Raw genomic sequence first — 25,968 nt, forward strand, 5'->3', positions numbered from 1 at the left:
AGCAGAAAAAAGAAAAAAAAAAAAGATTGGCAACAGTTGTTAGCCCAGGTGCCAATCTTTAAAATAAAATAAAATAAAATAACATAAAATTATAGAAAATTAAATCCACTGGCATATTAGATATACTCTAGTTCACCCATGGATTCAACAGACTTAAAAATGGAAAGACAAAAATTTTATTAACTGATTTAAGAGAAAAAAACACTACATATTAAATTTATGTATAAATGCTTAAAGAGTACATACCTACAGAATTATCTCACCTCAATGTTTATTTGCAAAACTATGAAGTATAAATCCATAATCCACAGGTCCACTTTAAGAATGAGGCAGTGATAAAGACAATATATTTATAATTGTGAAAATTAGTAAACAGAAAACTCATCTAAAATGTGGTCAGGAGGCCAGAAGAGGGAGCTCTTATGTCCTAGAATGACTGCAGACCCAACAGGAAGAAGAAAAGCTTCCTCTTCTCCTCCAGCGACAGCTCAGCTGATGAGAGACGGCCACAATCAGCCAACGAAATGCCACCACACTTTGAACTCCTCGTCTCCTCCAACAGACTCTGTTTATAACAGCCCTCCCAACGTCCTCTTCCCCTCTATACATGAGTTTCTCTTCCCCTTATTGTTCATTACTTGCACGTGGTTCACCATGGTTGTGGACCCTGATTTGCAATGCTTTGCCATCCCGAATAAACCTATTTTTGCTGGAGAAATAAATGGCTATTTGCTTAAGGTTAACATAATCTTGCATTTCTTTCTTGTTCTGAAACTTATGCCTTATTATATATGAATTAACTTGCATCAGGCTTTCCCATGTTACTTACATTTAGAGGATTTCTCTCCATTGGGAGTTTTCACATGACTTTGAAAGTATTTGTTAAAACGGAAAACTTTCCCCTATTTTTCACATTTATAGGGTTTCTGTCCAGTGTGCTTTCTCATCACATGGCTTTTTAAGGATGAGGGCCAATTAAAAGCTTTCCCACAATGCTTACATTTAAGAGGTCTCTCTCCAGTGTGAGTTCTTCCAGGGATTTGAAATGTATTGGGACGACTGAAGGCTATCCCACATTGTTTACATTTATAGGGTTTCTCTCCAGTGTGCACTCGCATGTGTCCTTGAAAGACTGTGTGATAAACAAAGGCTTTCCCACATTCCTTACATTCATAGGGTTTCTCTCCAGTGTGAGTTCTTTCATGTATTCGAAATGTATTGGGATTATTGAAGGCTTTCCCACATTCTTTACATTTATAAGGTCCATCTCCTATGTGCAATATCATGTGTGTTCGAATACTTGTGATGTAAATGAAAGTTTTCCCACATACCTTGCATGCATAGGGTTTCTCACCAGTGTGAATTCTTTCATGTTTCTGCAAATCTAGAAATGAACTAAAGATTTTCCTACATCTTTTACATTCATAAGGATTCTCAGGGTGAGTCCTTTCATGTCTTTGAAGAGACTGGCGATAACTGAAAGCTTTCCCACATTTATTACATGTAAAGGGTTTCTCTCCATTGTGATTTCTTTCATGTTTTTGAAAAGACTGGAGATAACAGAAGGCTGTTCCACATTCTTTACATTTATATGGCTTCTCTCCATATCCCTGATACTCACATGGTTTGTGTTGGGTGTGAAATCTGAGGTGCCTATTAAGGGACGAATGACACACGAAGACTTTTCCACACACACTGCATTCGCATGATTTTACTGCAACAGGAGGTTTCTTGTTTAGATTAAGATTTAGAATCTGGCTGATGGTTTCTCCACACTACCTTCTTTACTTTCACAGAATCTCTCTCCCATAGAACTTCTATAAAAAATGAGAAGCACATTATGAATGGTCTGTTAATGAGTTTACATTTATTAATAGGTATTAGAATTACACCTTTATCATTTTCAGGGGAAGTTTATGTTTTCTGCCTTGTCTGAATTGTTTGAAAGTGAACAGACTGAACGTGCTGCAAGAAGGCTTGACCACAGTTATTTTCAAAACACCAACAGTCATCTGTGGGCTTTAAAATACTGTTTCCAAGTAAGCTATTTTGTAAACACTGAACATCTGTCATATTTAAGAAAACATTTTTGGTGAAAATTTTCTAGAAATAAGTTTATTAGAAGCTGGGCTCATTTATTTTGCTTTTTAAAAAAATTTCAGGGCCGGCCCCGTGGCCGAGTGGTTAAGTTTGCGTGATCCGCTTCGGCGGCCCAGGGTTTCGCTGGTTCAGATCCTGGGCTTGGACATGGCACCGCTCGTCAAGCCATGCTGAGGCAGAGTCCCACATGCCACAACTAGAAGGACCCATAACTAAAAATATGCAACTATGTGCCAGGGGCTTGGGGGAAAAAGGAAAAATAAAATCTTTAAAAAAATTTCATGATAAACTCACACTCCCTGTGGGACGCTGCTTCCTCTTGTGAGGCCAACTCACCTTAAATTTCTCCCCTGGTTTTTGGATTGATCTTCAATGTCACGATATTCCCATTTTTTTTCCTAAAATGCAGACCCAGAAAAATCACTATGATTATTAGAAATTACAGAAAAATTAATAGATTCTAGGTCCATGATGAGCTGTGACCATGCCTGCTTTATTTATGAAACTAGTCCCTTTCCACCTTCCACATCTTATGACAGTGTTGATAAGCAAGAAATACCTGTTTTCTAATTGACTAAGTGAAGGAATGTCTTTATTCTTACCCACTGAGGCCAGGTTCCTGAAGGTTTCCTGCATCACATCTCTGCAGAGTTTCTTCTGCAAAGGATTCAGCAGAGTCCACTCCTCCAGAGTGAACTTCACAGCCACATCTTCAAAGGCCACTGGGTCCTACACCATCCCACATATGTGTAGAGAATGGATGAGACTGACAGCACTGGGGATCTATACGTAAATCATAAGAAGTTCATATATGACCTCAAAACACTTATTCTATGACTTGGTTTGTCAAAACTCTTACTCTCTGTACACACTCAATTCCTCATAAACGTAAGTCTCAGGAGCACATAGAAATTATTTCCACAGTTTAACTCTGATCGCTTCGAGTCTTATTGCTTTCTAATGGCAGTTGAGAACACCTTGAAGAAATGAAAGTCATATGTCACTTAACAACAGGGATACATTCTGAGAAACGCGTTAGGCCATTTCATCATTGTGTGAACTTCATAGAGTGTACTTACACAAAGCTAGATGGTATAGCCTACTACACACCTAGGTAAGATAAGATATAGTACTTATCTCATGAGACCACAGTCATATATGAGGTCTGTTGTTGACCAAAGTGCCATTATGTGGCACATGACCATAATGCTATAAAAATAAAAAGAGTTTCCATTTTAAGACCGTCAATTCCTTGTGAGAAAAACACTTTTATCTCCTTCCTTCTCATCCAGCATATCACTCAGCATGCCACAAGACACATGGTCAAATCTGGATAAAGTTTTAATGAATAAAACACACCGACAAACTGCAAGCTTTTTCTTTTATTCCCATCACCAAACATGAGAAGCCAGGAGGCTTATGGAAATCCAACTTCAACAAGGTCCAGCTGGCCATACCTTCCTGAAATACTTCAGGTCACTATAAAGATTCAGTTCCAGCAAGATGAATAAACATATTCTTGTGGAGAATTATTAACTTTAACTTGTTTCTTTAATATTTACCACAACATTCGTCCCAACTGTCCCATTTCATGGACCTGGCAATTTAATCAGAAGTTAGAGCTCAGGCATGAGGAAGAAGGCATACACTCACAGGCCTTAGGGCTGCTTCCTATCAATTGTTAACACACATACACACACATACTGAGACGACAGGATGACAGAAAAGCTCTTTCCAACAGAACTGTAACAGTGGACCCTGGGCCTTGCTGATCTTAAGGAACCGGATAAGAGTTGCAGTTTGCAAGTGAGTTCACCGAAGTCCACAATGGTTTGATGGTGAATATGCCCATCATTATAAAATACACGAAGGGTTCAGCAGTGCTGTCCTCCAAAAAAAGTAAAATCTCCTTTTTCCAATTTCAGAGGAAGTGATTTCCAACAAGCCACTCTAGAGGCTGCCTTCGCGCTTCTCTCATTTCTGTGCTCTCATGTGGGGCACAGGAACATGACACCCAACCCCTAACTAGGAAATCTTAAGCTGAATAATCCCTCTAGCCACTGGTCTCTGAAAAAAGATCATTAACCAACTGATGTCCATGTGCAAGGGACAGAAAAGGCTCCCAGACAGCAACTTTGGTGCTAGAATTTACCCATTCAGTAAAGCAACAGCAGAAGTGGAACACCTCTCTTGTGGGCCCAGGGTGTAAAACGAACTGCTGGGGCCAGCCCTAATTACTCTTTGTAGAGTGGCTCTGTAGCGCTTGCTCATAACCAAGTCCTACTACCTTGTGTGCAGAAGAAAATGAACATTAGCAGGCCTGAGACTGCTGATCCTTAGAAATGCTTGCTCACTAAGTTCATCCTTCAAAGGTATCCGAATTTGGGAAAGATCCCACCAACCTAACGGGTAGGAGTGGTTCCGTGTGCTTAAACTGTTTATGGAAACAATATGGTACATCCTGAACTCTTGTTCTCCTTCTGAGTCTGGACTTTTGTTACAGGAGAGAGTGCCTACATAATCAGACCTCAGAAAACACTCTGCACACTGAATCTCTAATGAACTTCCATGGTAGAAAATATGACACAAGTGTTGTCACAACTTTTGCTTGGGAAACTGAGCTCACCTTACGTGATTACACTAAGAGAGAACATTTAGAAGCTTTCATCTAGTTTCAGCCCAATCGAACTACGTACTAAATAGACTAATGAAGGATGATTAACTATCCTAATACAAAAACTGAAAAAAAAATTTGGTAATGTCAAAGCAGAATGAAATAAGTGGAAAAAGGGCACATGTTCTTAAAAAGAACTCAATGTCATTGATCCCAAATTATATCTTTATAAAATTTCATAAATCCCCAAACAGACTTTTTAGGAGTCAACAAAAAGCACTTCTCCAAAGTGGTAGAACAATGGTCAGTCTTCTGAAGAACAAGGTAATAAAGACTTGCCTAACATGCATCAAAGACTTTCTAAGTATACTATTCCAGTCAGCATAGGATTAGCAGAAAGCTAACAAACAGACCGAGGGAAAGCAAGAGTCTTCCGCAGGCCAGCAAGTATATGGAAAGCTGGTCAGGGACAGAGCGGGCAGTGCAGACCAGTGGCAGACATCATAAACACTTGAATATATATGTGGTGCAGGGACAAACTGTTTTCTAATCGGAAAATGCATTGTATTCCTCTCTAGTCCAAGGACAATAATAAATTTACTGTAGATTTAAATGTGAAAGATAAAACTAGAACACTTTCAGAAGTAGGGCAATTGTATTTTTGATGCAACTATAGGGAGAATTTTCTCATACAGGAAAAAGAGAGAGCCATAAAGGAAGAGATTGACAACTTCAAATACATTAAAATTAAGAGAGTTAAACAGTAAAGTGGGAGAAAAATATCTGCAACACAGGCAATATAAAAGGATTAGCGTACAGAGGAAAAATGAATGCACATGTGATGGAAAAAATGGGAAAATAACCAAAATATATTTAACAGAAGGTGAAACACCATATATGAAAACAGGTCCATTTCCTCAGTAATGAGGAAATATCCAAATAAAACATTAAGTAGATTCCACCACATGCTGATTAGGACAAAAATCAGTCTATCTGATACTCTCAAGTGCTGATCATAGTAAACAAATAAACAGTTATGCCCAAACGTAGGAAGGGTCAGCTGATACAGTGCATTGCCATTTTCTGTAAATTTGAACTTGACCACAATCTACAGCGCAGCAATTTTTCTCCAATGTCAGAAAAGTTATTGTGGACCTGCACTTGGAGACTGATATAAGCATGACAGGAGCAGTATTTTTCACTAGAGTAAAAAATAAACTTGAAAAAGCACAAACACCAAAAGCACTGAAATGGGGAGTAAACTGGATGCCCCACAGTCTCAGGTACTAGCATGTGTGAAACATACCAAGGCAAAGAAACCACTGAAAAATCTTTTCAATGTAATTTCATTAATACTCTTTTATGCAAAGTTCAAAGGAGGCAAAACTAAAAAAATATTACTTAGTGAAAAATAAAAGATGCTAAAGGTATGAAGAATAACCACAGAACCAGGACACTGATCATCAAAAGGGCAAGATGGAGATGAGTCAGAGAAGGGAACATAAGGAGATTCTAACAACTACCCAAGGCCCATTTATGAACTTAGTGTGAGTGTGTGTGTGTGTATGTGTGTGTGTGAGGAAGATTCACCTTGAGCTAACATCCATGCCAATTTTCCTCTGCTTTGTATGTGGGATGCTTCCACAGCACGGCTGATGAGTGGAGTAGGTCTGCACCTGGGTTCTGAACCTGCAAACCCTGTGCTGTCAAAGTGGAGAGCGTGTAACTTTAACCACTCTGCCACGGGGCCAGCCTCTCGCTTATGAATTTTGATAACTATTCCAAGGATATTTATAGTTATTATTATTTTTTCTTTTTTAAAGATTGGCACCTGAACTAACAACCGTTACCAATCTTTTTTTTTTCCTGCTTTTTTCTCCCCAGATACCCCCAGTATATAGCTGTATATTTTAGTTGTGGGTCCTTCTTGTTGTGGCATGTTGGATGCCACCTCACCGTGGCCTGATGAGCAGTGCCATGTTCGCGCCCAGGATCCGAATCGGTGAAACCCTGGGCTGCTGAAGCAGAGTACGTGAACTTAACCACTCAGCCATGGGGCCAGCCCCTACAGTTATTATTAAATACTGTCAAAAACTATTTTCTACATTCTTTTCTGAATATACTTGGTGATAAAAATTTAAAGAATTAACTAAATTTGGAGAAGAACATGATTTGTATATCTTTGTTTGCCCCATAACATGGCAGTCTGAGTTTTAATTCACAGTTTTGGCAGCAAAAATTGGTAACAAGCCAAGTGTCCATTTGGAAAGAATTGGTTACATCATCACATGCACCTTTAGAAATACCAAGGGTGGCATATATTGATATGTAGAGACCTGCAAGTCCTACCAACCAAACAATTAAACAAAGTACTGCAATGTATATACCATGTTATCTTTTCTATAACCATTATGGTCACTTAGCAGAGGCAGATGAACCCCAGGCAAGATGTAGAGATGGATGACACCACACACATGCTAAGAATTACCAGACCAGACACTGAAAGTAACCATGATTGATATGCTAAGGGCTCTAATGGAAAGAGTGGACAACACGCAGGAAGAGATGGGTAATGTAAGCAGAGATGGAACAATAAGAAAAAAATCATAAAGGAATGAAAGAAAAACATTGTAACAGAAATGAAGAATGACTTTGAGGGGCGCAACAATGCACTGGAAATGCCTGAGAAAAGAATCAGGGAGCTTAAAGAAGTATCAACAGAACCTTCCAATCTGAAAAGCACAGACTAAAAAAAAGAACAAAAATGACAAAACAGAATATCCAAGAACTGTGGGACAATTACAAAAAGCGTAACATATACATAATGGGAATACCTAAAGAATAAGTAAAAAAGGAAGGAACAGGAAAAAAAAATGAGTCAAGCAATAGTGACTGAGATTTTCCTAAAATTAATGAAATACACCAAAAGCACAGATTCAAGAAGCTGAGAGAACACTAAGAAGGATAAATACCAAGAAATGCACAACCATGTATATCATATTCAAAATGGAGAAAAATCAAAGACAAAAAATATAGTGAAAGAAGCCAGAGAAGAAAAACATCTTATTTATAGAGCAACAAGGATAAGAATTAAATTGGGCCTCTTTTCATAAACCACACATGCAAGAAGGGAGCTTTGTGAAATAAAGTGTTGAAAGAAAAAAAGCCACCCAACTAGAATCCTGTATTGAGCAAAAATTAGCCTTCAAAACTGATGGAGAAATAAAGATTTTCTGAGACAAACAAAAATGGAGAGAATCTGTCATGGTACCCTGCTCTGCAAGAAATGTTTAAAGAAATTCATGAGAAAGGAAGAAAATGGTAAGAAAAGGTACAGCACTACAGAAGGAATGCATGATGGTAAAATAAAATCACTTCTTCTTCTTCTTCTTAATTAACCTGACATGTAACAGTTTGTTCAAAATAATAATAGTAACAACATATTCAGTAATTATAACTTTTGGATAAGTGAAATGAATGACGGCAATGTTACAAGGGACAGGAAAGGAGGAATTGCAGCGCTTTGTTATGAGGTACCTGCACGTCCAGTGAAGTGGTACAGTGCTACCTGAGAGAGGACTCAGGTTAGCAGTAAACATCTACTGCAAAATCAAGGGCAACCACTCAAAAAGTTTTAAAAATGTGTAACTGATATACTAAGAAAGGAGAAAAATGGAATCAGGCAAAATGCTCAATTAAAGCCAGAAAAGGCAGACAAAAGGTAGAAGACAAAAAAGAAACAAAGAACAAGGGCAACAAATAGAAAAAACAAAAAATTATGGGAGCTATTAATCCAACTATATCAATAATCACTTTAAAAGTCAATGCTCTAAACACAAGTGAAAGAAACTGTCACAGCAGATAAAAAGATATCTAATTATATGTTATTCACAAGAAACACACTTTAAATATAAACACACAGACAAAAGGATGGAGAAAGAAATACCATGCTAACACTAAACAAAGGAAAGCTGGCATCGCTATATTAACTTCAGACAAAGCAGACTTCAGAGCAAGGAAAACTTGCAGGGATAAAGAGCGACATTACAATAATGATGAGGGGTGAAGAGTCCAAGAAGACACAGCAATTCTTCATGTGTATGTACATAACAACTGTGTGGCAAAATCCATGAGGCAAAATTGATATGACTAAGGGAGAAATATATGAACCCACTATCATAATTGGTGACTTCGACACCTCCCTGTTAGGAATTAATAAGAGTTCCAGCAGGCAGAAAATCAGGAAGGACATATTTGAATTGAATAGCATCACCAAACAACTAGATTTAATTGAAATCCATTTGAAATACTTCATGTAACAGCAGCAGAACACACATTCTTCTCCAGGTCACAGGAAACATTCTGGTACCTAAAACACACCTTAACAGATTTGAAAGTATAGAAATCATAAAAAATATACTCTCAGAGCAAAATGGTATTAATCTAGAAATCAATAACAGAAGTTGGGGAACCTCCAAATATTGGAGATTAAACACCACACTTCTAAATAATACATGAATAAAAGAAGTCTTAAGAGCAATAAAAAATTATTTTGAAGTGAAAATACAATTTATCAGAGTTTGTGGGATACAGCAAGAACAGCGTCCAGAGGGAAATTTATACTACTGAATGCATACAAAAGAAAAGAAGAAAGACTGATAATCAATATGTAAATATCTACCTTAGGAAATTACAAAAGGAAAAGTGAATTAAACCCAAAGTACAAGAAAAGAAATAATAAAAATTAGAAAAGAAATCAATGCAATTGTGGGAAATCAATAGAGAAAATTAACAAAACCAAAAGCTGGTTCTTTGAAAAGATTAATAAAATTGATAAACATCAAGATAACCAAGAAAAGCAAGAAAAAAAGAGGGAAGACAGAAATTATTAATCCCAGAAATCAAAGGAAGGTACAGGCGTACCTCACTTTAATGTGCTTCACATATTTTGCACTTTTTACAAGACCCTCCATCAAAGATTATGACTCAGTGAAGGCTCAGATGATGGTCGGCACGTTTTAGCAACAAAAAATTTTTTAATTAAGGCATATACGTTATTTTTTAGACATAATGCTACTGCACACTTAAAAGACTGCAACATAGTATAAACACAACTTTTATATGCACTGGGAGACCAAAAAATTCATGTCACTTGCTTTATTGCAGTGGTCTGGAACTGAACCCACAATATCTCCAAGGTATGCCCGTAAATGAAAATGAAAAAGCATTTGACCAAACCCAACATCCATTTATGATACTAAGAAAAGAAGGGAACCTCCTCTTCTTGGGAAAGAACATCTACAAGAAATCTGCAGCTAAAATCATACTTAATGATGAAAAACTAGATATTTTCCTGTGAGATCAATTCCTAGTACAAAAAGTCATAGTTAATTAAATAAGACAAGAAAAAGAAAGAAACAGTATACATAATGGAAAGTAAGAAATAAAACTGTCTTTACTGTATACGATGATTGTCTATGAAGAAAATTTCAAAGAACCCACACAAAGAAAATTCCTAGAACTAATAAAAGTATAGACAGGTTGAAAGATACAATGGTAATATACAGAAGTCAATGATTTCCTATAGAGCCACAGAAATTTAGTCAACTGATCTCTGACAAAGGACCAAAGGCAATTCAATGGAGAAAAAGAGTCTTTTCAACAAATAGTGCTGGAAAACTGGACATCCACATGCCAAAAAACAAAAACAATCTAGACACAGACCTTACACATTTCACAAAAATTAACTCAAAATGGAACACAGATCTAAAATGTAATACAAAACTATCAAACTTCTAGGAAATAACATAGGAGGAAATCTAGATACAATACGAAAAGCAAGATTCATGAAAGAAAAGAATGGTAAGTTTGACTTCACTGAAACAAAAAATTGCTGCTCTGCAGAAGACAGTGTACAGAGATTGAAAAGACAAACTGTAGCCTGGGAGAAAACTCTTAAAACTCAACAACAAGAAGAACCTAAGTAAAAATGAGCTAAAGATGTGAACACACAACTTGCCAAAGGAAATATACAGATGGGAAATAAGCACATGAAAAGATGCTCATCATAATAGGTCATCAGGGAATTGCAAATAAAACAAGGAGGTAACCACTACACTCTTAGTGGAATAGCTAAAATTTCAAAACACTAAGAACATCAAACGATGGCAACGATCTGGAGCAAGAGGAATCCTCAATAACTGCTGGTGGGAATGGAGAATGCTGTGCCTTCTTTGGAAGCCAGGTAGTTTTTTAAAAAAACTAAACGTACTCTTACCACAAAATCTAGCAATCACACTCTTTACCCAAATAAGTTGAAAGCTTATATTCACACAAAAAGCTGCATGTTTACAGGGATTTTATCAATAATTGCCAAAACCTAGTTAACCAAGATATCCTCCAATAGGCGAATGGATAAGCAATCCATGGTACATCCATTTGATGACACGAGCCCAGCACCATATAACTGAGAAGGGAAAGAGTGCCTTGGTTCCTAACAGTAGTGGCTGCAAGTTTGACTTGGATAAGGAGTGTCCTGGTGAGGCCTTGTACTGTGGATTTAGCATATGTGGAGATAAGTGTTCCTTTTATTTCTATCTTGGGTACCTGTCAGGCAAGAGATTCTCAGAGTCCTTTTACCACAAAGGGGAACTCTCAGAGACAGACCTAAGAGTCTTTCTCTAAGATATGTACAGATGAGTTGATTTTTGTGAAATGTGTAAGGTCTAGGTCTAGATTCTTTTTTTTTTTTTTTGCATGTGGATGTCCAGTTTTCCATGTACAGATGGAGCTAACTGTTGGTCATAGCTCAGATCTCAGATGACTGCCCGATGTTTGCTCAGTTGTCCAACCTGGGTCCCATCCTTCATCAAGGATGTCCCCGATTAAGGGATGAAAAGCAATGACTTGTCCTGAGCTCCATCATGTAAGATTGTGACGATGTCACCTGAAGTCCATGAACTCTCCACTGCTGCTCACTCAGTTAAACCCAAGGGACTCCTCAGGGAGCCAAGGGGTCTGGGAGAGGAGTGACCTCCGTTAGCACCATGGCATTTGGCAGGGGACTGGGGGGAGGAGAGGCCACCTCCTCCTGCAGGTGGGATATGCTGGAGGGTGCAGGTTTGGCTCCAAGTCTTACCACAGAATCTAGCAATGACTGCAAGGTCTTGGTAGCCGTGCTGAGCTCCTGGGGTGCTGTTTCCAGGTCCTGAGTCATAATGGGCAGCTGGGGGGGAGGGTGACATGCTCAGGGCCCAGGAGAACCCCTATTTACAGGAGAGCCCAGTACTTGGTGGTAATTGCAGCTCTAATGACATATAGTGTGGGCTGAGGAGGGCAGGGTCTTGCATCAGAAGCCCACGGACAACTTAAGGCCATCATGGGAACTCCAGGAGGCACGCTGGAAGGTCTGAGGCCTCTATACTGAAGGAGACACCGAGGGCACTAGCCAGAGTCCCTGTTGAATGCAATTTAAACACAGTCTAGAGCTTTCTGTGATAGGAGTGCCTTCAAGGTGGGCCAATTTGCAAGTAACAGCATAAATGGGCTTAAGTAAAAGCAAGGAATATGTTATCTCCAGAAGACCAAAATAATCTAGCCAACCTTGTGGGTGCTGAGAGGGACAACAGCTATTTCTTCATGGTGTCAGGGACAGAGTGGCCCCTTGTTTATCAAATAAGTTTGAGGAAATTAACCAAGGTGTCAGGCATCTCCCTTTATGTGTGGGTTATGGCCCATCTGCTTTTTGTGAGCTCCTCTGTTCAATACTTGTATGTCCTGAATATGAAATGAACTTCCTCAGAAGACGATGTCGTTAATGTAATGTCATCCCTGTGCTCCTGGAGCAAGGGCAATGCAGTTCAGACCCTGCCTGCAGAGGCTGTGTGCACTGGCAATGGTGGTGAGGTTCCCTGAGGGTAACCCAGTAAAGGGGCACCACGTCCCTTCAGAGGGGAAGGCCCAATGCAGCTGAGAGGCTGTGGACACAGGACTGGACAGAACAGACTTAGCCGAATCTGTGAGAGCAGGGGTAGAGTGTTTACCAGTTGCTGATTGGGTGGAGTCAGTAATTTCCATGATGTTGGGGACTGGGTACGGGGCTTATTTGGTGTGACCACAGCCTCCAGGTTGTGGCAATCCACTGTGAGGTGTCGTTCATTCTTCCAGACTGAAGAACAGGCCAAATCCAGCTGTTCAAAGGAGAAGCACTGAGGAGAATTACCCCTTCACTAAAGAGGTTTTGTATAATGGTTTTGTTTTTGTAAATATTTTTGAATTTCTGTATATTATGATTGACAGCTTACAAAATCTTTTTGGCTGGGGAGACTGCCCCTGGGCTCGCCAGTTCTGGAGATAGCAAAGGGTCCAACTTGAAGCAAGCCTTTGAGAAGCAAACTAAATAACCCAGAGCCAGACCTTCTCTACCTGGCCTTAACCCATCCTTCCAAGTTTTCAGTCTTGCCCCCATCCCATAAGGCTAGAGGTCAGATCCAGGGCTCACTCTCTCCTGGGACCCATCCACCATAAACTGTCCACGGGTCAGACAGTTATTCCTTTGATACAGGAACCATCTGAGCCTAGACTTCACAACAAAACAAGAAGCCCCGTCAGGTGCAGCTGCATACCATTCTGCTGACTAACTACTCCTGGTCTGGGTGCTTTCACTGGTTTACAGTCTGAAGGCCAAAAAGCCTGCAAGTAAGCCATGGTTTCAACCAAACATGGCAAACACCAAGACCCAAATCTACTGGGGTAGGTACCCACTTTGAAGGGATACTCCAGTCCCACATCCCAGATGACATCACCCCAGCCCAGGAAGTAACTGCTGGAGAGGACGTCGCCTCAGACGACATCACCTCAGCCCAAGGTTCACCTTTGGAGATGTCTTCACCACCTGTGCTGGAGACAACTTCATCTTAATACTAAAACCTCCTCCCCAGTGACCTTATGGACTGCCTCTCCTACGGCATGAAGTGGACACAGGACTATTGCTTCTCTTCCTTTAATATAGGGATTCTATGTTTCTGAGCTCGTTGTCTGCTTAGCCCATGATCTTGGTATATTCCTGGCTCTCTGCTAAAATGGACACCCCTACAATCCCAGGCCTAAAGGGAAATCTGGCAGAGCTTACTACTGTCTGCACCATTCTAACAACTCATAAGCCCCAGGAGGCACCTGCCTCTTATCAGTCAACTCCTTGACTCCTGGTAAGAGGACCACTCACTCCCCAGTGCCTTCTCCCATCTCTTCCTGCTTTCCACCATGACTGCCATGACCACTCCTTCCCTTTAATTACACACAAACACCACTCATCTTTACAGATGTTACCGAGCAAAGGAGCATGATCTGCTTGCTGCAAGACAAGAGCCAATCTTCAAGAGGCAAGATGGTGGCAGAGAAAGGGCATTTATTAAGAGAGAAGCTGGCAAATCAGAAGATGGTGGACTAGCATCCTAAAGAACCATGTTAAGGGGACACAGAATCTTGAACCAGTTATATAGGCCAGTGGGTTATAGGGGAGGGGTTAGGAATGTTGACCCTCTGATGTTACGGAGTCTTCCAGTCTCCATTGATGATGGCTGTCAGCATAGACTCTCTGTTTGGGGTCAGCACATTCCTAAGGAACTCAAAGAACAAAGTTCCTGTCTTATTGCAGCTGGGAGGTACATACACAAGTTGGGGTCATAAAAATCTATAGAGCAGGTGGATCTCCTGGAGGGTGCAACTCCAGCTGGGTTAGTCAGTCACAGGTCATTCAAAGTTACAATATGGTTTCTTTTCTACAATATGGCTTCCCTTATGTCAACCTTGTGTTGAGCTGGTATCACACATACTTTACTAACTTATCATTTCATACCCTCCCACAACAGAACCGCCACCTTGACCTGAGTACATCCCAACACACTTCACAACTCCACCAAGATAATGTTAGAGACGCCCAGAATTTCAGATTGATTTTGGCTAATGCCATATAATGGGGAGCTTAGCTACGGGCTGGCCTGCAGACTCCTTGTATTTCTACTTGTCTTCCTCCTTTATTCTCATAATAAAATATTTTCTATGCTGTTCAGGGAAACTTACGCCTAACTCTCTAGAAATCTCCACTATAATCACCCAAATCTTTCCTTAATATGATGACAAAACATAAGAGGACTGATTGTACTGTAAATATTTTTAATTTTCTGTATATTGTAATGTTATGACATCTTAAAAAACCTTTCTGGCTGGGGAGAGACTGCCCTTCCCTGGGGGAGCTGATTTTTAGAGACAGCAAAGGGCCCAGCTGGGCACACGTCTTTAACATGCAAACAAACCAATCCAGAGCCCAGAGCGGACCTCACCCTCCTTTCTCTGGCTGTGCACCCCCGGGGAGCAATAACCTCCCTCCTTAATCGTCTCAGGGCAAGGAGCCAGGCAACTAGGGATCACCCCTATAGCCCAAAGCCCACCAAAATTATTCAAACAGCCAGTCCTAAACTGCTCGCTCAGCTGTGCTTTGCCTGTCCTGGAGAAACCCCAATAAAGTCTGTAGCCTAAACACTATCCAACGGGGTCTTCTGCCTCCTGACCACCCTGGTGTCTTTCCCAGGTGGCCCTGCATGGCACGGTGTGCAGCGTAAGTGCCTGACAATACGGCACTTTTTGATTGTAATGTAAGTGCCTGACATTAAGCTTTTGACTGTGGAGGCACCTGTTTCAAAGACATCCGATGGCAGCTACACTGCCAGATAAAGAGCCATGCTGCCCCACCCAAGAAGCTCCCTATTTAGAAAGCCCTGGGTGACCTAGATAACCAACGACTTGAGTGACCCTGCTTTTCCCATCCTGCACTTTTATTCCTGTTCCTATAAGTTTGCCATTAAAGAGTGAACCCGTGAAACCCTAGCCACCCCACCCTTGGACCCCAATAAAGGCAGAGGCCCCTGGTCTGCTCATGCTCTCGCTCTCTTCTCCTTGGGCCTGCCACTGTTAAAAAGAAACGACAGGCTGCACGTGGAGTCACCTGACCTAAGCCCACCAAGACTTAACACCTCACCTAGCTTCGGCTTCAACCTCCCCCAGGAACGCAGTCTTAACTGGTCAGTCTGGAATTTTCTGGTCAGCACCAATGAAGTAATCCCCTGATAGATCCTTTTTGTCCCCCAAAGTGATAAATAAATGACAAGCAATAGCATATATTGGGGTATCTGAGGAAGCCATTTGGTTAAAAACTAATTCGGCCTGACCTTGTTTTTCCAAGAGGGCCGGACGTGGCCTGTTGAGCATGCACTGTACATCTGCTTTAAACATTCACAATGCCTCAAAGACAAGAACGATGCCCTTAAAGAGAAGGTGTATCTTCCCCCATCGGCATTCCCCTAAGGAAAAGCATCTCTCCCTAAAAACTAAGGACCACTTAAATGTAGTAGAATTTTCAAAGATTTACATAATATGAGTAATTTTCCTCATATTAATTAAGATAAAAATTCAACTACATTCCTCACATCCATTAAAATAGGAATTCATTTGCCTTAGGAATAGTACAGCCTTTTAAATGTCAAAGTTCCCTAGGGACATGGACACACACAAAATGATCAAAAACTGGAAAACGTGGGGCCGCCTAGTGGCGTACTAGTTAAGTTCGTGCACTCCGCTTTGGTGGTCCAGGGTTCGCAGGATCCCAGGTGTGGACCTGCACACCGCTCATCAAGCCATGACGTGGCAGCACCCCACATGCAAAATAGAGGAAGATGGGCAAAGATGTTAGCTCAGGGCCAATCTTCCTCACCAAAAAGAGGAAGAATGGCAACAGATATTAGCTCAGGGCCAGTCTTCCTCACCAAAAAAGAAAATTCACCTGAGAACTTAAAAACACCCATCTCACATCTTGAGGTTCTCGTGCCTCAATGTAACCAAAATTCTATTTGGTTCCACAATTTTCTTGCCTTACTCACATCATATCCCTCAATCAACGTAACATTTTGAAAGCAGAAGAAACTAAAAATGTTACATCCTCACATGGGGAATAAAATTACAAAATGCTAAGGGAAACTACAGTGACAGGGCCCCTGTATTCAATTGGCCAAGGAATCCAAAGGAAAAAAACATGAATATTCGAATCAGATCAGACAAGCAGCCTGTTTCCCCAGAGTTAGGAAGGAAAAACCACATTTAGAAAGCTAAACACCTTCCTAAGCTCAGGGTCCAGACTCTCCCCAAGAAGTGAGGGGAGGGCACCTGAGTAGCCACAGGAAGGAGCTCTGGGAGCCCCACACACCCTCCTCTCCCCAGGGAACAGTGCACATGCTCCCTCTCTCAGGCTCCATTCTCACGGTGAGGAAACTTGGCTGGATCCAGTTTAAGGTTCTGACCCAAATGGACCCCCAGATTAATGGGCCCTAATCCAGGACACAGAGCTCCTGACTCTCACAGACTTTCTCAGTGTAAACATATTACTCTCTGAGTGCACCTACACTGTGCATGCAAAACACCAGTTATGTCTAGAAACAAGCCCAAGGGAACCACAGCGACAAGCTCAGAAAGGGCGTGACTCCCCACCCCATGAGCACATGCACCCCCAGCTTTCCAGGGCTCTGCTGCTCCTCTCAGGATAAAGGCTCCTTCCATGGGCGTGTGAGCAGTAGGACACCTGCAGGGGGAGGCTCCCCAGGAAGGACAACTGGGCCTGCAAGGCCTTCCCTCTGCAGGCTCAAGGGGGCCTTAGCTTAGACTCACTGCCCTCAGGCTCTGCTCCTCACTGGAGGTGATCTGATATTTAATTTTTTTAAATTTTTATTTATTTATTTATTTTTTTAGGAATATTAGCCCTGAGCTAACTGCTGCCAATCCTCCTTCTGCTGATTGGCCCTGAGCTAACATCCGTGCCCACCTTCCTCTACTTTATACGTGGGACGCCTACCACAGTATGGCTTGCCAAGCGGTGCCATGTCCGCACCAGGATCCGAACCAGCGAACCCCCGGCCGCCGAAGCAGAACGTGTGAACTTAACAGGTGCAGCACCCGGCCCACCCCACGATCTGATATTTTAAATACACAAACCCAGTGTTTGAAGAACCAGCAAATTCACTCAAACCCAGTTTTTATGTGGAAAGCATGGAAGAAAATCGTAAGGCACCTTTTCTAGTTCCACCAGAAAACTCACAAACATCTGTTCTTTCACAAAATGAAGATGTCAGTTAATTACTATTTCCATGGCAAGAAGTTGTTTTGCAAACAATTTATCATATTTGAACACTTCTAGGTGTTGTAAGTCCAAGCCCCAGAGTTTCACTTGAAAACATCCAAAAGCAAAGAACAGACCTCAGAAACGAACTACACAAGCTCAGGAAAGAACAAACCTCAGAAAAGAACTACACAAGCTCAGGGATGGAAAAAAAGGAAAAGATTTTTAACAAATGCAAAGTAATACTGGAATATTTTACTTTCTCTGAAATTCACCTCTTTCTGCGTCTTTGAAAATATTTTATACTGTCTTTCAAACTCTATTGATGGACCAAATTTTACATTTATTGAAAAACAGGCTCAAAGAAGTGAACAAATCTTTTCAGGCTGACAAACCAGGTGGGGACAGTGCTGACAGGACAGATCACCCAGGAAAATTTCTCAAGAGGAACCTGCACCCAGAGGATTTCCCACAGGATGTCTGTGCCCAGGGAGATCCTGGGGGAGACGCACGAGGATTTCATACAACGTGGTTCCAGGCGGTTATAGGCTGCTTTTCTCTCGTGTAAAATATCCACACACACAAAACAAATATTTAAAAAGAGCCATTCATGGCTCTGTGGAAAAATGATGAACAAAATACTGCGTCTGCTTGAAACGCACCACAGAGAACGAATAGTTGATAACGATGCTGTGAATCGGGGAGGGGAGTGCGGGAGGGATCTGGAAATTCAGGGATTTACTGTCGGTCCTGGAAGAGCTGGGGGGACAGGGTAGTGGATTTGAGATCCTGCTCCCCAGACATTTGGAAAACTCAGGAGAAAACGGGTCCCCTCCGAGGAGAAAGGAGGCCCTGGGGACCCACAGACCGCAGCCCCTCCGCGCACGGACCCCGGAGACCGAGGCCCGACTGTCCGGCGGACCCTCCCGCGGGCCCCGCACCGTCTGGGACACGCGGGGCTGCGGGCGCACAGCGGCCCAGAGACGCTCCGGCCCAAGTCGCCGCGCCCAGGGACCACAGGACGCCCGGGGCCCGGCTGCCGGCCCCGCCCCCCACGCTGCGGCCGGAGGGGCCTGAGGGCCGAGCGGCGCCACCGCGGACTCGGGGCCGCAGAGCCCGGAGGGGACCGCGGGAGGCCGGGCCCGCCCCGCCGCTTTCCACCAGCCGCTCCTCCCGCGTCCTCACCCCGGGGCCGCACGCTCACCATTTCCCGGCTTCCGGCGTCCCCGGCGTCGTCTCTACGGCTCCCGCGGCGGCGCCGGTGGCAGCGCGAGCGGGGCAGCGGGAGCGCCGCCAGACCGTCACCTGGCAGTCGGGAGGCCGGAGCAGCCCGGAGCGAGCAGAGACGTGCAGGCCGCTCATGCGTCGCTCCACCCACCTGCCTCAGCAGCGCCCCTGATTGGACAGTTCGCAAGGCCCCGCCCCCGTCGTGAATCTGTCCCCGCCAGCGGCAGTCGCATGTAAACGGAACTGGGTCTCGACACCTGGTTGGACCCTGCAGCTCTTTCTGAACTTGGGGGACAAGTGTGTACAGGGAATTCCGGAGTCAGTTTCCAGATGGAACTAAGCCCTTGTCCAGAGCAAGAGGAGCTTCCAGGTCAGGCCGGACCGGGGTCAGGGTCTTGGGATCACGCTGCGAGGCCGCTCATGGAACCGTGACCCTTGTTTACAATGACACTGATCAATGACCTCACCATACGTAATAAAGAGCCTGGCTCCGTTTTCATCCTTGACTCTCGACAGCTTGAGCCTTCCACCCGTCCCTTCCCCACTCCCACACACTTGGTACTTTCCAGAAAGATCCCACGGTCTTGAGAGAGCTTGGCTCTGGTGAGAAATTTGAACACACAGCCCTCGAGAGCAGGACTCTTCTCAAGCCAACCACAAGCGACCAGATGTGTTCAGTAAAACTCTTAGGTGTACATTTTACACTGGATGGAAATTTATTTTACATCAGTTTTTGAATGTTTCCCTAAGAGAACTGTGAAATGCAAAAACAGCTATGATGGAAACTATCATAACCTCAATTAAAAACAAAAAGCTATGATAGCCCCAAGGCAACTGGATTCTTATTTTTACTGATATAAAAAAATAATAAAAGGCTATGTAAATTTGGGATGTACCTGGAAACTCTTAATATGCTTAACAGATGTATCAAAACTCCTATTGCATTTATTTATTTATTTGAACAGCTTTACTGAGATACAATGCACGTTACACGATGGACCCCTTTAAAGTTTACAATTCAGTGGTTGCAGTACATTTACAGATACATGCAATCATCACCACAGGCAATTCTAGAACATTTCCATCACCTCAAAAGAAACTTCTCTCCCATTTAGCTATCACTCTGCTAGCTTCCATCCTCCTCCTCCCAGCTCCCGCCCAGGCAATCACTAATCTACTTTGTTTCTACAGATTTCCCTATTCCGGACTTTCATGTGAATGGGTTATATAATACGTGGTCTCTGTGATTAACGTGTCACTTATAAATATTTTAAGGGATAGCCATGTTGTAGCAAATCTCAATAACTGACTTGTTCTTTTTAAAACTGTATTGTGGCAAAATATGTGTATAAAATTTACAGTCTTAACCATTTTTAAGTGTACAGTATTGTGTCCATTTACATTGCTGTGCAGCCACCACTACCTGTCCATCCACAGAGCTCTTCATCTCGCAAGTCTGGAACTCCGCATCCATCAAACAGTAAACCCCATCTCCTTCTTCCTCCACCCTCGTGAGCCCTATTCTACTTTCTGTCTCTACGGTCCTGACTACTCTAGATACCGCCTATAAGCGGAATCATACAGTCTTTGTCCTTTTGTGACTGGCTTATTTCACTTAGCCAATATCCTCAAGGTTCATCCACTGCAGATACGTCAGAATTTCCTTACTTTGTAAGGTTTACTGATGAAGAGGGACTTACTTCTGTCATTTTGCTATTTGACTTCTATATGCCTTACAGCTTTTTTGTCCTGCATTTACTGCATTACTGTCTTCCTTTGTGTTGTTATTTTTTGTAGTAAAGTTGAAGTCCCTATCTCATTCCCTTTTGTGTATATTCTATAGCTATTTTCATTGTGATTACCACGGAGATGACATTTAAAATCCTAAAGTTATAATACTCTAATTTGAATTTATACCAGTTTAATAATATACAAAAACTCCTTTCCTCAAAATCTCCATCCTCACTCCTTTCAGTTGTTGCTGTCCCCAAATTACAGCTTTATACATTTTGTGTCCCAAAATATAAACTAATAATTAAAAAAATGCATCAGTCCCTTAAATTATGTAGAAAACAACATGTGGAATTAAAAACAAAAGTTACACTACTAGCTTTTACACTAATAATTAAAAAAAATTAGTCTCATAATCATGTAGAAAATAAAAAGTGTAGTTACAAATTGTTATAATACTAGCTTTTATAATTGTGCATTTACATTTACTGAGACCTTTATTTCTTTGTGTCGCTTTATGATCTAGTGTCCTTTCATTTCAACCTGTAGGATTCTTTTTTAAGATTTTTTAATTTTTCCTTTTTCTCCCCAAAGCCCCCTAGTACATAGTTGTATATTTTTAGTTGTGGGTCCTTCTAGTTGTGGCATGTGGGACGCCGCTTCAACACGGCCTGAAGAGCGGTGCCATGTCCACGCCCAGGATCCGAACTGGCGAAACCCAGGGCTGCTGCAGCAGAGTGCGCAAACTTAACAACTGGGCCACAGGGCCAGCCCGAAACCTGTAGGATTCTTTTTAGCATTTCTTGCAGGGTAGGTCTAGTGGTAACAAACCCCTCAGCCTTTGTTTGCCTGAGAATGTCTTAATTTCTCCCTCACTTTTTTTTTTTTTTTTTGGTGAGGAAGATTGCCCCTAAGCTAATATCTGTTGCCAATCTTCCTCTTTTTGCTTGAGAGAGATTGTGGCTGAACTAACGTCTGTGCCAATCTTCCTCTATTTTGTATGTGGGACACCACCACAGCATGGTTTTCTGAGCACTGTGTAGGTCCACACCCAGGATCCAAACCTGTGAACCCGGGGCCACCGAAGTGGAGTGTGCAAACTTAACCACTATGCCACCAGCTGGCCCCTCTCCCTCACTTTTGAAGGACAGTTTTGCCCAATATAGGATTCTTGGTTGACAATTTTTTAGGTTTTTTTTCTTTTAGCACTTTGACTATATCAGCCCACTGACTTCTGGCTCCCATCGTTTCTGATGAGCAATTTGCTCACTAGCTTATTGATGATCCTTTGTGTGTGATGAGTTGTTTTTCTCTTGCTGCTTTCAAGATTCTCTCTTTCTTGTTGGCTGTTGACAGTTGGATTGTAATGTGTTTTGGTGTGGGTCTCTTTGAGTTTACCCTACTTGATGTTTGTTGAGCTTCTTGGATGTTTATATTCATGTGTTTCATCAAACTTGGTAAGTTTTCAACCATTATTTCTTCAAATATTTTCTCTCCCTTTGTCTCTCTCTTTTCCTTCTCTGGGACTTCCAAAATGTGTATGTTGGTCCCCTTGATGGTCTCCCACAGGTTCCTTATGCTTTGTTCACTTTTCTTCAATCTTTTTTCTTTCTGTTCCTTAGACTCAGTAATTTCCATGGTCCTATCTTCAAGTTCACTAATTCTTTCTTCTGTCTGCTCAAACCTGCCTTTGAATCCCTCTAGTGAATTTTTTCATTTCAGTTAATGTACTTTTCACCTCCAGAATTTCTTTTTGATTTCTATGTTTTCTATCTCTTTTTTCATATTTCCATTCCGTTCATACATCATTTTCTTGACTTTTGCCATGTCTTCATTTTTTTTTTATTAATGTTATAATAGATTACAACCTTGTGAGATTTCAGTTGTACATTTTTGTTAGTCATGTTGTGGGTACACCACTTCCCCCTCTGTGCCCTCCCCTCACCCCCCCTTTTCCCTGGTAACCACCGATCAGATCTCCTTATCAATATACTAAATTCCACCTATGAGTGGAGTCATATAGAGTTCATCTTTCTCTGGCCATGTCTTCATTTTGTTGAGTATCTTTAAGAGCATTGTTTAAAGCTGGATAATATTTAATTGTATGTATATATCACATTTTATTGATCCATTCCTCCATTTAGGGTCACTAAGATTGCTTCCACCTTTTGGCTATTGAGAATAATGCTCTTAAGAATATGGGTGTATGAAAATCTGTTCAAGTCACTGCATTAATTCTTTTGCGTATACATCCAGAAATGGAATTGCTGGATCATATAGTTAGTCTGTTTATAATTTTTTTGAGGAACAATCATACTGTTTTCCATTCCAGCTGCAACATTTTACATTTCCATCAAGAATGCACAAGAGGGGCTGGCCTGGTGGTGCAGCAGTTAGGTTCGCACATTCCACTTTGGCAGTCTGGGGTTCACTGGTTCGGATCCTGGGTGCGGACATGGCACTGCTTGGCAAGTCATGCTGTGGTAGGTGTCCCACATATACAGTAGAGGAAGGTGGGCACGGATGTTAGCTCAGGGCAAGTCTTCCTCAGAAAAAAGAGGAGGATTGGCAGCAGATGTTAGCTCAGGGCTAATCTTCCTCAAAAAAAAAAAAAAGTGCACAAGAGTTCCAATTGATGTTTTCAGTTTTTTTATGCTGTCCTTTGAAGCACAAAAGTTATTAATTTTGTTGAAGTCCAAGTTATCTATTTTTTCTTTTGCTATTTTTTATTTTGGTTTTATATCTAAGGATTCTTTGCCAAATCCAAGGGCATGAATATTTTTCCCCATGTTTTTTTCTAAGAATTTTATAATTTTACCTCTTATATTTAGGTCTTTGATCCATTCTGGTAAATTTTTATATATAGTGTATTTATTCTTTTGCATATGCCTATATGCAGTTGTCCCAGCAACAATTCATAAAAATGATATTCTTCTCTCATTATTGGCACTGTTTCAAAATCAGTTGACCATAGATGTATGGGTTTATTTCTGAAATCTCAATTCTATTCCATTGAGATGTATGTCTGTCTTTGTGTCAATACCATGCTGTCTTGACTACTATTGATTAGTAGTAAGTTTTAAAAAAAGGATATGTGAAGTCTCCTCCTTTTTCTTTATCAAGATTAGTTTAGCTACCCTCGTTCCCTTACAATTTCATATGAATGCATAAAAGAGCTTGCCAATTTCTATAAAGGAGGCAGGGGGATTTTGGTAGGAAATGCATTGAATCTGTAGATCATTTTGGGTGGTATTCCATGAACAATATCATGTCTTCTGATCTATGAACATGGGATGTTTTCCTATTTATTTAGATCTTTATTAAATTCTTTCAACAATGGTTTGTAGTTTTCAAAGTATTTTTTGTACTACTTTAAAAAATTTATTTCTAAGTGTTATATTCTTTTTCATGCTATTGTAAATGGATTTTTCTTAATTTCCTTTTTCGATTGAAATACAGTTGATTTTTTCTTACTGAGTTCATAATAGTTTACATCAATGTGAAATTTCAGTTGTACATTCTTTCTTGACTGTCACCACATAACTGGTCTCCTTCACCCCCTGTGCCCACCACTCACCCTCATTCCCCTGGTAACCACTGAACTTTTCTCTTTGTCCATGTGTTTATTTATATTCCACATATGAGTGAAATCATATGGTGTTTGTCTTTCTCAGTCTGCCTTATTTCACTTAGCATAATATCCTCCAGGTCCATCCATGTTGTTGCAAATGGGATGATTTTGTCTTTTTTATGGCTTAATTGTATTCCACTGTATATATATATATATATATACATACCACATCTTCTTTATTAAATCATTAGTTGATGGGCACTTGGGTTGTTTCCATGTCTTGGCTATTGTGAATAGTGCTGCAATGAACATAGGGGTGCATATGTTACTTTGGATTGTTGATTTCAAGTTCTTTGGATAGATACCCAGTAGTGGGATAGCTGGGTCATATGGTATTTCTATTTTTAGTTTTTTGAGGAATCTCCATACTGTTTTCCATAGTGGCTGTACCAGTTTGCATTCCCACTAGCAGTATATGAAGGCTCCCTTCTCTCCACACCCTCTCCAACATTTGTTATTTTTAGTCTTAGTGATTATAATCATTTTAACAGGCATAAGGTGGTATCTTAGTATAGTTTTGATTTGCATTTCCATGATGATTAGTGATGTTGAACATCTTTTCATGTATTTATTGGCTGTCTGTATATCTTCTTTGGAAAAATGTCTGTTCATATCCTCTGCCCATCTTTTGATTGGGCTGTTTGTTTTTCTGTTGTTCAGTTGTGTGAGTTCCTTATATATTATGGAGATTAACCCCTTGTCAGATATATGATTTGCAAATATTTTCTCCCAGTTGATGGGTTGTCTTTTGGTTTTGATTCTAGTTTGTTTTGCCTTGCAGAAGCTCTTTAGTCTGATGAAGTCCCACTTGTTTACTTTTTCTTTTGTTTCCCTTGTCTGAGAGGACATGGTATTTGAAAAGATCCTTTTAAGTTTGATGTCAAAAAGTGTACCACCTATATTATCTTCCAGGAATTTTATGGTTTCAGGACTTATCTTCAAGTCTTTGATCCATTTTGAGTTTATTTTTGTGTATGGCATGAGATAGCGGTCTACTTTCATTCTTTTGCATGTGGCTGTCCAGTTTTCCCAACACCATTATTGAAGAGACTATCTTTTCTCCATTGTATGTTCCTGGCACCTTTGTCAAAGATTAGCTGTCTGTAGATGTGTGGTTTTATTTCTGGGCTTTCAGTTGTGTTCCATTGATCTGTGTGCCTGTACCAGTACCATACTGTTTTGGTCACTATGGCTTTGTAGTACATTTTGAAGTCAGGGATTGTGACACCTCCAGCTTTGTTCTTTTTCCTCAGGATTGTCTTATTAATTTGGGGTCTTTAGTTGCCCCCATATGAATTTTAGGATTCTTTGCTCTATTTCTGTGAAGAATGTCATTGGGATTCTGATAGGGATTGCATTAAATCTGTAGATTGCTTTGGGTAGTATGGACATTTTAACTATGTTTATTCTTTCAAACCACGAGCAAGGAATCTTTTTCCATCTCTTTAAGTTATTATCAATTTCTTTCAGTAATGTCTTATAGTTTTCATTGTATAAGTCCTT

At 41.1% G+C, this 25,968-nt stretch overlaps 1 long non-coding RNA gene across 1 annotated transcript; it reads right to left on the reverse strand.

Moving 5' to 3' along the window:
* Positions 1 to 264: 264 nt before the first annotated feature.
* On the reverse strand, positions 265 to 19,216 carry LOC124225733 (uncharacterized). The gene is made up of 5 exons (XR_006885086.1): positions 19,081 to 19,216; positions 2,703 to 2,883; positions 2,437 to 2,498; positions 1,622 to 1,817; positions 265 to 492 (listed from the first exon to the last, which is right to left on the reverse strand). It is a non-coding gene; the product is annotated as an uncharacterized LOC124225733 (long non-coding RNA).
* Positions 19,217 to 25,968: the final 6,752 nt, after the last annotated feature.

The sequence above is a fragment of the Equus quagga genome, chromosome 14 (assembly GCF_021613505.1).
Source record: "Equus quagga isolate Etosha38 chromosome 14, UCLA_HA_Equagga_1.0, whole genome shotgun sequence".
In the NCBI taxonomy this organism is placed as follows: Eukaryota; Metazoa; Chordata; class Mammalia; order Perissodactyla; family Equidae; genus Equus; species Equus quagga.